We start from the raw sequence: 12428 nt of genomic DNA, 5'->3' as shown, positions 1-12428 counted from the left end.
TACATTTTGTATTTTTGATGTCATATTTTAGAATTTTTTGTTTTGTGTATCTCCTAACTACTAATTGTATGCATAGTTAATTTGATTACTTAGCACATTAAACAAAAAAAAACGGTCACCTGACATTAACATTAGTCTCTTTATTATGTATCATTCTAATACATTAGAAAATCCAAAAATCATATACACATGAATCAAATACCTTGAATAATAAAAGCATCTCAATTTTGAAGTAAGCAATACTTTAGGTAAGTTTAGGAAGCTATAAAATGATTTAGAAATGAAAAATATAGATCTGTATTTCAAATAGAATATAAAGACATATTGAGCAGGAAGAAAATTGAACAAAAAAGGAATTCAGTGTGATGAAAGACAGTCTATTGCTTTAATAACCCAACAAAGCTATAATCATCATGAAGCATACAATCTTTAATGTGTTACTATGACTTCAGTTGGAGCTATTTAAATATTTTACTAAAAATAGTTAAACATGGGCACAGTAGCAACATCTTTTATAACCTTTTCTGTTCAAGCAATATTCACACATTCCTCATTACCTTTTTGCAGGTGGAATATGCTTAACCCTTTGAAATATGGTTTGTTGTTTAATATTGCAAGAAAGACAAACAGTAACACTTCAAAATCATGACAGCTATGTTAAAAATGTAATTAATTTAATTAGAGCACCCAAAGAAAGACATCCCAGAAAAAGAGAGCAGAGACAATTTACTGGAACGTCTTTCACAAATTTAGATTCTAATCCAGGGCTTACATAATGTTGTGTCAGAATAAAGAACTGACTTTCTGCAAAGGGTGTCTTTGAACTGGTTTTTACTTGTGGAGTTGTTTTGTGTACTGAAGATTATCTACTTGTCAAGATGCCATACTGAAGCCCAGAAGAGTAGCTGAGAAGCTCATTCTACTTGCCCTTGGGACAGCTTTATATTTTTCATGACAGTGGAATGCAGTAGTTTATGTCAGGTGTGTGTGTGTGTGTGTGTGTGTGTTGCTCTAAAGCTTCTGTTTGAGGTTTATCTTAATTATAAAGTAAGCATGAAGCAGGGGAACACCCTTTACAACTATCATTTACTTTTCATTTGAAGGTCATGCATCTTGCAGTAAACTGATTTTCTCTCCATTTTAGTTTTAGAAATAGTTTACATAAACACTGTTTCTAAAAAGCATCAGAAAATTGCTTTGCTCGCTTTAAAGATTCAAACACTATGTTTCTGCAAACACTATGTTTCTGTTTCATTTTAGAATATAGGAAGACAAAGGGAATCCTGACGGTCTCTACAGTAGTCCCATTAAACAGCTGGAAGTCTCAAGGAACTGGCTTTCTGCGCCTGTAAGTTCACTCAGAATCCCAGGGACAGAAGTTTTACTTGCGCAAAAAGATACTCTTGCTGATTAAACTTGAAGTATTTCTTATTTTTTAGATTATCATCAGAAGTTTTACTAATATTGTTGAGTAAAACAATGTATAATATATTTTATAATGCTTAAGTAGTTAAGGAAAACATCTGAACGGCAAATCTTGGCTCTCGGTGTGTATTTCCCCAGTTTGTTCCTGAGAAGCCTAGATTATGGCTTCACGGCGAAAACACAGCCGTGTGTGCGGAAAAGAGCAGACTCAAACCCACCCAAGTCAATGATATTGGTGAAGTTTCTACTTACATATATACAGTAAAGAATTGGACTAGGTATTGAAAATTCAATTTCTAAAACTTCTGTGATAAAAAAATAAAAAGGTTTGTAGGCGGGAAAACAATCTAACAGGATTCAGGAGAGTTGCGACCGTCCCCCTGCCGCCCTGCCGCCTCTGCCTTCACTTTCTCGCTTGCTCGCCCCCCTCTTCCCTCCCTCCCTCCTGCCCCCCCCCCTCTCGCTTCTTTTATCCGGTGCCTTCTTTCTTTCTCTTCATCGCTCAGCTTATGGGTCCTGCCTTTAGTAACAGTGAATAAATTGCATTAACAAGAGCATGAGAAAGTTATACTAGAAGCTCGGGAGAGGAGAAGCGTAATGACTAAGACACAGTTTAAAGAAGTGATAAATATCTTGCACTAGGAAATGACATGTGGGGGACAGCCATTTAATAGATCACCCGAAGGACTAAGGTAGGAGGGGGCAGAGTGTCGGAGAGGCCTTGCTGAACAACGAGGTTGGGAGTTAGGTTTCGATACTTAGAGCTGCCCGGACCCCAGCCACTCCAATGGGCACTGCATTTGTGAAACTCCTTTGCCGACAATGCAGCTTCTCTAGAACACTAATCTCAAAAGATATACCTCCCAGAAGATAATTACTATTCTACTCACACAGAAAATTTGTGGGGCAAAAAGCAAACAAATCCTTGGTTATACAGAGCAAGTGGAGCAGATGGGAAGGGCTGTGTATGGTAAAAATTCACAGGCCTGATGTTGACTCTTATGAACTATTTGATATTTGGCAAGTGGTGTGTTTTTTTCCAGTCTCTTTGACTTTCAGTTTCCTCATGCATAACATGAAGATTATATCAATACTCTTAGGGGTGGTGTGAAGATTAAATGAAGCAGCACTGTAAAGTCAATATATTATATATAATTTAGTGCTGAAAATAATGGGTGCTCTCCCTTTAGTTTTTCCTTTCCTCCTCTTGTATTCTTTTTTATTTCCCTTGCTTCTTATATTTTTTCTCACTCTTCCACCATGGGAGAAACACAAGTTTCCACTGAAAAGAGCTAACAATCCCAGTGGTCTGTTGGTTGCTCCTCAAGTCTTAAGGTCTTGGAGGTGGGTCTTGTTACCAAGGGCTCTCACCTGAGCTCAGCATGGCCTGGGCCCATTAGCAGCTGCCAGGGATTTTTAGGTCTCTCCTTAACCAGCTGCTTTTATCTCCCTGTGGGCTCTAATGTTCTTCCTGGAATTAGAGCTTCCCTGGAGCTGCCTATTGGCGATGACAGAGCCCACTGTCTTTTTCAAAGAGTGGTTCTATCATGAAGGAGCTATATGTCCTTGTCTAGGACTACGGGGCAAACTTAGACATGATGTTATGCCTGCTTATACTGCAGAGCCACTGGGTTAACACTGATTAATATTTATTTTTCTGAGCTGTGTTGTAGGATTTCATTATATATAAAATTTATTATAAAATCTTCCATTGGCACCTCTTGGTTTAATCAAGATTGATATTTTTAAAAAATCCTTATTGTTGAGAGTATTACAGATGTTCCCCATTTCTCCCTTATTGCCTGCCCTTACCCAGTTCCCGCCCCACCCCAGGCCTTCACGGCACTATTATTGCCTGTGTCCATGGGTTATGCGTATATGCATATAAGTTCTTTGGTTATTTTCTGCCCCCCCTCCCCCCGTCCCTCTGAGATCTGTCAGGCTGTTATATGCTTCCATGCCTCCGGACCTATTTTGGTCGTTTGTTTATTTTGTTCATTAGATTCCACATATAAGTGAATATAAGTGAGGTCATGTGATACTTGTCTTTGATATTTTTAATGACCTCAAAGAAGATTTATCTGGGGTACTGCATTAAAGTGTGTCCCAGAAATACCTGAGAAGTGGGACTCCATTTGGATCTAGCCATTAAACCCGACTAAGTGTTCCAACCATTTCCAAGTCAGTTCAGTTTATGGGGGGTAATAGCCACCATCAGTTTGTAGATTAAAGGAAGCAAAATACAGATTCTGCCAAATAAATTGCTACCTTGTGATAGGATGATGTTCTAAATCCAGTAGCATGAAATTCAGAAACTACAACCAGATGATAACTATTATTGAGAAAAAAGCAATTTTGATGTTTGGCCTCGGGAAAATGTAGTAGTTCATGCTAAAAAATACAGTTCAGAAGTAACAGTTGTCCTTGGATACAGTTTATCAACAAGCAATACATACATTTGCCATGACATGTCCTCACCACTTTATTAAAACAGTTGCTGGGGCTCTGAATAGTTTTGAAGATCGCCGTGACCGGGCAGTAGCTGTCACTGGCAGATGTGGGAGGGATGTGCCCTTCGGCACTCTCTCTGCAGCACACTGAGAAATCAACACAAGGGGCAGCTCACAAACCAGGGGGGCTCAGGCCATCAGGACTCCATGGCCAAGTTAGGGTGGGCTCCCCATAACATTCAGACTTCCAAACACTGAGGGGCAGCTCTACTCTCTGGTTCAGCCATGGCACCAACTCGCTTCAAAGCTTGAAACATCCCATTTGTTCTGGGAGATAAGAAAGGGAAAGTAGAACAACCCTTAATGAAATGTGAAAAACAGTGCCCTTGGCCAATAATCTGATGGGCTGTTCAACTTCCTGTGGAAAATGCCGTCTACAGAATGGAACAGTACACATTTTTGCTAAGACGTATCAGCTGTTATTGCCACAGTCAATATTTCAGATTCAGAATGGTGACAACATTAGTGAATTTGTCACTGAAGAACCTAAATTGAATGATTATTTTAAATTTGTAGAAAGCTGCATAATGAGTGGTTAAAAGCACTGCTCATCTCTCTGTGTTTATCTCAAACCTGTCAGGAAAAAAAAATCTCAGTTTTGTTCCAATTATCTCTAATATTACCTCTACCAAGAATACCCAGTAGTAGTGAGAATTAAATGGGAAAATAGATTTAAAGCTCTTAATATAGGACATGGCAGACAATAAGTACACAGTAACTGCTGTTATTAATATTGCAACTGATTGATAATTTGATAGGCAAGATGGTATATCATCAATATTTTGATGTGCATTAATTTATTATTAGTGAATTTGAACATTGCTTCATATTTCCCCTTTATTCCTGTATGATTACTAATTGCGTGGTCATGTTCTTTACCCACTGTGCTTGGCATGGAGATGACCTGCCCAAGGGCCCACTTCAAAGGCTTGTTGCTGGAGGAGCTGGCTGTGCTGTCAGTAGACAGCCCTCAGGGATTACTTTAGCTGCAAAAGTTGACTAGCTGGAGGCCATGTCCCCTGCCAGTGTGCCCCACATACTGTGAGTTACAGATATGGAGGTAAAAGGGAATGGACATCTTGGTTCCACTTGGGACAATTCTGATGCCATTCTAGCTCCAGAACTCAACCTTTTTCCTCTCCCACCCCCAACGTAGGGTTAGTTACTTGTCAGGCTTATATCAAAACTCCATTTCTTCCTTTACCTAATTCTTTCCTGTCCCCTCTTCTATAGATGAGTCTAAAAACCCTTCCAAAAAATTTCTCAAACACTAAACTTTGTCTTCATATTGTTTTATGAAGACTCCAAACACTGACACCTATTTTTCTACTGAGATCTGTACTTTTCTTGTTGACTTGTTACTGTTTTCTCGATATTAAGCTTATAAACAATGTCCTATTTATTATAAAATCTTTCCTACCATTCTTGCTATTTTTTTTCAATGTCCTTATGTATATAGATACTTAAATGATCAAGTTTATGACTTTTATTCCTTTATGCTTTAAAAAACCTATTATAATTTTATTCAAGTCTTTAAATGATTTGGAGTACATGTGGGACAAAGATATAAATTGAGAGTGAAAAAAAAATTGTTCCCAAATTAAAATAATAAGTACTATTTTATTAAATAAAATTTCCTTTACTATTAATTTTTTTGAGTTAATTTTTAAGTTACATTTATCAATTAAAAATTATTATATATCCTGGGATCCATTTTGTGATGATATTGATCAACTTTGGGCCAGTATCACATAACCTTGATAATTACAGCTTTACAGTGTATTTGTTGATTTTTTTAGGTTGCTCTTTTTAGGATATTATTTGTAGAGTACTGTGCTTTCTCAAAAATTTTTGTCCACTTTTACACAGTTTTCTCAAATGAATCTTAGAATCATTTTGTCAAACTCCACTCCCCCCAAAATAATTCCTTTTGGAAGTTTGAATACAATTGTAGGAAGATTAAAAATAAACCTGGGTTATGATAGGTAAAGTCCATAAATGTATTAAAAAATCATTGAGTTGTACACCTAAAATGGGTGAATTTTATGGTATTTAAATTATACCTCAATGAAAAATATTTTAAATAAAAAAATTTTTTATTCAGAAACATGCTATATCTTCATTCAAACCATCTGCATATTTTTAACAATATTTTTAATAATGTTTGTTAGTTGTCTTCACCTCCAATAGGTTCCACCTGTTAATTTTTTTTTTTTTTTTTTTTTGAGGTGGTCTCAAGTGAGTTACTGTGATTGAAGGGACAATGTGACGAGCTTTTGATAAACTGCCAAGGGGATGACATGGCAATAGAGCCAGCAGAGCAGTGTTTTTTTCTGCAGGGGGCCCAATCACCAGTGTCTTTGGGGCTGGGCAGGGCACATTGGTGTGAAAAGCAGCTTGGGGAGGCATTAGAGCATGTGAGAGGCTATGGAGACCGGGGACCTCCATAAAGACGTACCAGTTCAGATTTTTTGAAGAACACAGCACTAGTCAATCAAAACACCTCTGGCATTTAAATTCAGCCCACTGTCTTCCAGTTCTTTTATGGTCACCGGGAATTCATATTGAGCCGCCTGCCCTGAGAATTCACCAGCCACAGAGCCGTGAAGGGAACATGGGGACCGGGGACTGCAGAACTGGAGTGAGCCGAGCCAGAGGAGCCCGGGGAGTGCCCGCTCCCTCCAGCCCACTCTCTGTAATTATCTGTCTGAATTGACCTGCATGTTTCTTCTTTTTGCCCATACTATTGCCCAACGGCTCAGTGAAGGAAGGGACATTAATTCATTTATGTGGGTTCGTATTAGCTTGGCTCTTGTCAGAAGGAGCTTGTATCTTCAGATGACCCATGCCTCACCAAATGAAAACACTGCGGATAGGTATTACTAAAATGCTTATCTTCTTACAAAAAATTTTCGTACAGCTTCTTGGTACATTATTATTATCATTGTCTTTACGGTAGTTATTCCAACTGATCCAATTACTTGAATTGTATGCTTGTCTTAGAAAAATATAGAAATAGACAATATGTTGTTAAATCTTTTCCAGGGTAGTAATAGTCTTAAGCTTTTATTTCATTTTATTATATGAAATGTTTCATAAAATTGGTTTAAATCAATGACACCATTAACCAAAAAATAGTCTCCAAATTATTTAAATCTTTAAATTACTTGAATTATTGTAAAATTAAATTTAAGGTTTAAAATTTTATGTTAGGATTCACCTTATGCCAAAATTCCTCCTTTCCCAATATTACCATAATAAGTACCCCAGTCTCTATTTTAATCACAACTCTAACAGATTAATACTTATCAACTAATGGTGTTTTGAGGTACATTTTATAATCATGACAAGTTTCCAGAAGGTAAGACAGAGTTGCAGAATCATTTAAAAGAGTTTGACCAAAGTCATATGCAAGTTGCTCACCAAAAAAAAAGCATTGGCAAAGAGCCTTGTGCTGTTGTAATTAAGAGTATAAACCATTGTTCTAATAAAACCCTAAATGTTTCAACCTAGAGAAACACATGACGTCATCACCATCCACCCCCACTACCACCTAACAGCTCTTTACTGGTTGCCATTTTAAAAACTCAAAACCCAAACTCTCCACTTGAATGACATCTTCAGATTTCCCCACTTAAGTCCTCCGTTATCTGCTAAGACACAAAGGTAGTCCAGCCATAATAACGAATATTCTTTTCTGATGACATCTTGACCACATTTTTTCCCCATAAAGAGACTTTCTTCCAAAATCCGGTCAGGCTATGAATCAGCTGTTAGCTGTCAGCAGCACAGCTGTTCCTCCCTCTTCCTCTGAGTTAAGGATTACTCTTCGAGTCAAAATAAAGAACTCTTAACCGCAAAGGACTTGGCATAGTTTAGAAGGTAACAAGACAGCATCATTATTAATTCTTAAAAGATAACAAATATTTTGACAGGTCCATTTGAATAAATGAAAACTTCTAAGATAGTAAAATTTTTTGTTTTTTGCTTTACTAAGTATAAATCTTGAGTTCTTTGTTCTGTTTATTATTTATTGTTTTACTAAATGAGAATTCCGAGTATTTTCCATTTGTTGTAACTTACTGTCAAATTTGATAAAGTGAACTTTGCCCCCAAGAAGTTGGCTGCTGGAGCATAAGCAAGAAGTCTGCTGTCCCAGCTGATGGGAATTTTAACTAGGAGGGGAGGAGATGTCTAGGGTTGAGAATAGACTTTCCCTTCACATGTAACATTCTGAAAAAATAATACTGGAGTTCTAAGACACTATTGTCATTACTCTTTTTATAGGGGCAAGGGTGAGAAACCACAGGGAGCCAGCTCCTCTCCACAGCTGATGAATTCCAACCAGTTCTGGACTGAGTGCAACACAAAATAGCAAGTAGCTCTTTCTGAAGCACAAAGAGATTTTAGGTCACAACAAGGAATAGCAAATAAACCTATAAAACATGCACCAGAAAAATTAGCATGAATGTGTTCATAAGAATCCTTAATGCCATTCATTATTTGTTTGATATTGAACTTTGTTTTTGATGCCTTGAAAGAGACTTTCGGTTTTAGAAGTAATAATTTCTAGTACTTATTTTTATGCACTAGGATAATTACTTTATACATATTGTATTAGTTCATCCTTATATATTTTTTGGAGATGGGAAAAGGAAGTTCTTGTTTTTTAAATTGTGGTAAAATGGTCATTGACTTTATTTAGAAATATAAATTTTAAATATTTTTTAATGTTTGCTCTTGTAGACATACTATTTAAAAATCTCCAAGTTTAGCTGTTTTTAAACATTTTTACATAAATTTGACATGTAACATTGTATAAGTTTAAGGTGTTAGAATGTTACTTTGTTATATTTACATATTATAATATGATTGCCATATAGTGATATTTATCAGATTACATAATTATAGTGCATTATTGTCTATATTTATTATACTCTGCATTAGATCACTTTGGCTTACTTACCAGTTGTTACAAGTTTGTACCCTTAAACAATTTCAGTCTTATCCACCCCTCCATCCCTGGTAATCTCCATTTTACTGTATTTTTTACAGGCTTACCTTTTTGGATTCCACATGTATGTGATGTCATACAGTACTTGTCTTCTCTGTCTGGCTTATCTCACTTAGCAAAATGTGCTCAAGGTCCTTTGTAATCACTGAATAACATTTTATTGTGTATATATGTACCATATCCTTTTTATCCATTTATCCACTGAAGAGCAATATCTTGGCTATTGTCAATAATGTGAATAACATACGAGTACATATATCTTGTCAAAACCCTCTTTTCATTTTCTTTGGATAAATACATAGAAGCAAAGTTGCTGGATCGTATGGTAGATCTATTTTGAATTTTTTGAGGACTCTACTTTGCTTCCCATAGTGGTTGGGCTAATGAACATGCGCAGCGGCAATGTACAGGGTTTCCTTTCCACCACATTCTCACCAGCACCTGTGACCTCTTGTCTTCTCCATGGCAGACATTCTCACAGGTGGTAGGTGATGTCTCACTGCCGTTTTGATTTGCGTTTCCTGATGGTCAGCGATGGTCAGCGCCTTTTCATGTGTTTGTTGGCTGTTTTAATGACCTCTTTGGAAAATATCTCTTTAGCCCCTCTGCCCATTTATTAGTCAGATTTTTGTTTTTTGCTGTTGTTATTATGTTGACTGAGTTCTTTATGTATTTGGAATATTACCTGATACATGGTTTGCAAAACATTATGTAGGTTGTGGTTCATTTTTAAAATTGTTCCTTCTATTATGCAAAGGTTTTAAGTTTGATGTAGTCCTATGTTGATTTTTGCTTTTGTTGTTTGTGTTTTTGGTGTCATATTAAAAAATAATTTCCAAGACCCAACTACATGTTGCCTATAAGAAATCCACTTTAAATATATAAAAAACATAAAAGTAAAAGATAGAAGAGACCTATCATAACAGCTCTCATCAGAAGAAAGCAGGAGTATCTGTATTAACCTCATACAAAGTCGGTTTCTGCAGACATCACAATCCAGTTCTGGGAATAACAGACTTTGAAAATAAATGAAGAAGGTGATTGAATTGCAAGAGAAAAAGAATCCACAAGCAGGTATTTTAATACTGCTTTTCAATAATTATAGGACTACTAGGTGGAAAACAGACAAGACAGAATGTTTGAACAACACTATCAACCAACTTGATTTACATTTACAGAACACTACACTCAACAAGAGCAGAATACATATTCTTTAAAGCCCACTCATTGCATTAATGAACAGATCTCATTTTGGGCTATAAAACAGCTTTCTCTATTTTTAAGAGAATTCAAATCTTATACAGTATGTTCTCTGAAAATAGAATTGAATTGGAAATTAATAACCAAAGAATTCTAGAAAGCTCCTCAATAACTGAATAGTAAATAATATAATTCTATATATGCCACGGGTAAAAAAACAGTATCAAAATTGAAGTAAGGGTGAACATTAAAACATAATGTATCAGTATTGTGGGATATGCTTAAAGCAGTGCTTAGAGAACAATTTATAGCCATAAATGCTGTATATTAGAACAGGAAAAAAGTCTAAATCATTGACCTCTGCTTCTATCTTAAGAGACTAGAAAAAGTGCAAACTAAAACCAAAGTATGCAGATGTAAGAAAATAATAAACCTGTTGGCAGAAATCAATAAAATAAAATTTAAATCAAAAGAGAAAATCAATGAGACCAAAGGTGGTTCTTTGCCTAAGTCAGAAAAATGGATAGAACTCTATCCAGACTGTTCAGAACAAAAAAGAGATAAAACAAATGGATAATATCAGGAGTTATGCAGCTAACTTAGATATAGATGCTACCTGTGCTAAAAGGGTAATAAGAGAATATAGTGAAAAATGTCCCCAGATTTGGCAATATAAAGTACATGAGCAAATATCTTGAAATACATACACTATCAAAATTCAAAATTCACTCTAGAATAAATAGAAATTCAGAGTAGCCTTGTCTGTAAGAGAAGTCAAATTTGTAGTTTAAAATTTTCCCATAAGGAAAGCTCCAGGCTGAGGTAGCTTCACTTGGGAATTTTACAAATTTTTAAGGAAGAAATAATGCAAAATCTCCACAAACAGTTCCAGAAGATAAGCAAGGCAGAACACTTACCAACTCATTGTATGAGAACAGCATTACCCAGATACCAAAACCAGAAAAAATATTAGAAGAAAAAACACACACCCCAATACCATTCATAAACATTAATGCAGAAAGAATTAACAAAGTTTTATAATAGAATCCATTAACATTTAAAAAAAAGATAATACAATATGACCAAGTGGGTTGATCCTGGGAATGCAAGGTTGGTTTAACATTTGAAAATGAATCAATGTAACTCATCATATTAATGGACCAAACAAACCAAAACTTATGATCATCTTGATAGATACTAGAAAGCCACTGACCAGATTAAACATTCATTGCTGATAACAATTCTCAGCAAACTGTGTGAATAAAAGGAAAATATCTGAACCTGATAAAGGAATATATGAAAAACCTAAATGTACATCATCTTTAAGGGTAGAGTCTGAGTGCTTTCCCTTAAGATAAAGGCAAGAATATTCTCTTTAACCACTTCTGTTAAACATAATCCTGGAGGTTCTAGCCAATGCTTTTAGCAAGACAATCTAAAAGACATCAAAACTGGAATGAAAGAAATTGACGCTTCAGTATTAACAACCGATAGGATTGTTTATGTAGAAAATCCTACACAATCTACAAAAAAATTTTCTAGAAATAAGAAGTGAGTTTAGCAGGGTTGTAGAATACAAGGTCAATAATATAAATTTATTTTTATTTTTATGTACTAGTGATGATCAATTGGAAACTGAAATTAAAGTAATACCATTTTAAAAAGCATCAAAAATATTAAATTTAACAAAAGATGTATAAGACTTATACACTGAAAACTACCAAACATTGTTGATATAAACTTTAAAAATCTAAATTATTTGAGAAAACTAAGAACCATGTTTTGGATGGGAAAATAATAACCTTAAGATGCCATTTTCCTTAAACTGATCTATAGATTTAATAAAATCTCAATTAAAGTCCAAACAGACTTTTTGATAGTACTAAACAAGCTTATTTTTAAATTTATATGAAAATTAAAATGACCTAGAATTGCAAAAATAACTATGAAAAGATAGAACAAAGTTGGAGGACTTACAGTATCTGTTCTCAGATATTGTATTACTTATTACGTTATCAAACGTTGAATCGGCATGACGGTAGAGAAGTCGATTGGAGAAACAGAATAAAAAAGCCAGATATAAGCTCAAACATCCATGGTCAAATGATTTTCAAGGAACACAATTCAATGAAGAAAGAACAGTATTTCCAACAAATAATGCTGGAACAATTAGCCATATGCAAAACAAACCAAAAAATAGAACTTGATCCTTTCATTGCAACACATGAAAATGAATTAAAAGTGGTCCATGGACTTAAATGTAAAACCTAAAGATATAA

The 12428-nt window shown here is 35.3% G+C and overlaps 1 long non-coding RNA gene across 3 annotated transcripts in view; it reads left to right on the top strand.

Annotated features, from left to right (window-relative positions):
- LOC107529119 (uncharacterized) overlaps window positions 1-9736 on the top strand; it is a 36421-nt gene extending 26685 nt beyond the window's left edge. For 2 of the 3 annotated variants that reach the window (XR_001602425.2, XR_015714993.1), the window contains exons 2-3: window positions 1261-1348; window positions 8223-9736. This is a non-coding gene — a long non-coding RNA (uncharacterized LOC107529119). Of the gene's footprint in view, window positions 1-1260; window positions 1349-6472; window positions 6561-8222 lie in introns of those variants that run through there. The other variant, XR_001602426.1, reaches the window with a different exon arrangement.
- Window positions 9737-12428: the final 2692 nt, after the last annotated feature.

Source organism: Miniopterus natalensis, chromosome 9, assembly GCF_054644295.1.
Source record: "Miniopterus natalensis isolate mMinNat1 chromosome 9, mMinNat1.hap1, whole genome shotgun sequence".
Classification (NCBI taxonomy): Eukaryota; Metazoa; Chordata; class Mammalia; order Chiroptera; family Miniopteridae; genus Miniopterus; species Miniopterus natalensis.
Note: the sequence above shows the minus strand (reverse complement) of the source record. Positions and strands in the feature narration are given on the sequence as shown.